We start from the raw sequence: 2,084 nt of genomic DNA, 5'->3' as shown, positions 1-2,084 counted from the left end.
TGCCCGAGGCAGGATTCGAACCTGCGACCGCAGCGGTCGCGCGGTTCCAGACTGTAGCGCCTACAACCGCTCGGCCACTCAGGCCGGCCCTGTAACAGGAATTGTGAAAAACCATGTATAGAGAACTGAAGCTTATTGAATGATTTCTCACTCCCCCGCTAATCTACCGAAAATTGATCCCTGTAATGGTATTAGTAAGTCTTTATTTAACAGTCGAACAGCCCAGATATTGCCCTATTTTTATTACTCTCCGTCAGTGAAACAAACCTGTTACCATAGGTGCCGTCTTTCTCTCCGTGTATGGTCAATGTCGCAGGTAATTCATAAATATACCGATCGTGGACATTTGAGTAGTATTTCATAGTATTCAAGCCAAGATGTACATGTTTCTTTTAAGGTAGCTCTTCGGTAGATAAGCTGGGTTACATTAGTACCCTTCAAAACATGCGAAAACTGTCATTTTCCTGGTCCCACAGATCCAGAACAAATAACTAAATAACAGCTAGTATCACTTACCTAGTTGCCCATCCCCAGTAAGACTACTTTTAGCTACCATTATGCGCAACGTAGTATCAAATATACAATTTAATGTAAGGAAAAATTAATGAGAATGCACTTTTGGAGCTCGCCATTTTGTGGAACTGAATCTTAGACTGTGGGAAAATCGGAAAAAAGGGCATCTAAGAGTTTGATATTGATGCTGTGGAAGGATGTTGAAAATTTGGTGGACGGATGAGAGGAAATGAGGAGATTCTCTTTAAAACTGGTGGGGCAGAAGCATGTCTAAAACACCGACAAAAAGGGGCAGTATGATAGGACGCGTGTTAAGACGTCAGAGAATTACTTCCACACTACTTCATGAAGCTATAGAGGGTAGAAACTTCAGGGGAAGACAGAGATTAGAATGTATCGAACAAATAATTGAGGACTATGTGTACAGTGCTACTCTGAGATAAAGAGGTCAGAACAACAAAAGAATTCATGACGGGACACATCAAACCAGTCAAAAGACTGATGACTTTGCATCCAAACTGAAGGTTGGCTGGTAAGTCTGTACCAGGAGAAACTCCATCCTTCAACTCAGGCTTCATCCTAATACATGTAAATACACTGAAAGGCTTGATAAAGGTACCTCTAACTGACATATACACCACCTCTTAGCTGCGGTAACTGACCAAACCAGTAATCTACCTCTAAAAGCAATAATGTTTGTTTTCTTACCCTGGACTGTGGTGAATCCCCTTTCATCTTTATTGAAAACGCTATGAGATAGTTAACTGTGCTTTGCTAACCCCTACATCAAGATAGCAAAGAAGTTTTTGACAGTCACCTTGTTAAATCCACTTACTTTTGTAGAAGAAGCGAGTTCAAGTGACCTCAACCTCAATATTGAAATTTTTTCCAATAAATGGCAATCCATCCCTTCCAGCCATTCTGATACCCTTGTTAAAATTACGAGGAAGATCATTCATCCTCAGCTGGTCCAAATGCTATGAATCACAGATCCTAAAATGTCATTCCAAAAAATCTTGTCTCCAACGATTCGAGATGCTCGTTTATTCTATTTTCTTACTCTGAGGTAAAAATGGACTGAAGGCTACCATTTTTGTTGTCAGGAATACGTTAATTTCACTTCTGCTCTCCCCACTTCAAAATACTCCTTTGGACGCGATAGGTGGTTGTCGCAGTTTTGAAAGTCCTATTCTGCCCTTACTGCGCTCTGCTTGTCATACGGATTCCATGGTTGTCTGTCTCATAGTCCATCCTCGGCAAGCCTCTTTATCTCTGCATAACTGCAGCAGCCTACATTTTTTATGAACTTGGTTACTGCATTAAAACCATGGTCTCCCACTCCAGTTTTTACCTGCCATACTTCCCTTCGTTACTAAATTGAGAACTCGTCGACGCCCCAGTATCTATCCTATCAGCCGATCCTTCTTTTAGTCAAATTCTTCCGCAGTCCTCCAAATTCGATTCAGTATTTCGCTATTAGTTACGCGATCCATCCATCTTATCTTCAGTTTTCTTCTTTAGCAACAGATTTCAAAAGCTTCTATTCTGTTTGTCTCTGAACTGTTTATTGA

At 41.0% G+C, this 2,084-nt stretch overlaps 1 non-coding gene across 1 annotated transcript; it reads right to left on the bottom strand.

Moving 5' to 3' along the window:
• Trnas-gga lies at positions 1–84 on the bottom strand. Its single transcript is given in 2 exon segments — positions 1–35; positions 45–84. It is a non-coding gene; the product is annotated as a tRNA-Ser (tRNA).
• Positions 85–2,084: the final 2,000 nt, after the last annotated feature.

Source organism: Schistocerca americana, chromosome 1 (genome assembly GCF_021461395.2).
Source record: "Schistocerca americana isolate TAMUIC-IGC-003095 chromosome 1, iqSchAmer2.1, whole genome shotgun sequence".
In the NCBI taxonomy this organism is placed as follows: domain Eukaryota; kingdom Metazoa; phylum Arthropoda; class Insecta; order Orthoptera; family Acrididae; genus Schistocerca; species Schistocerca americana.
Note: the sequence above shows the minus strand (reverse complement) of the source record. Positions and strands in the feature narration are given on the sequence as shown.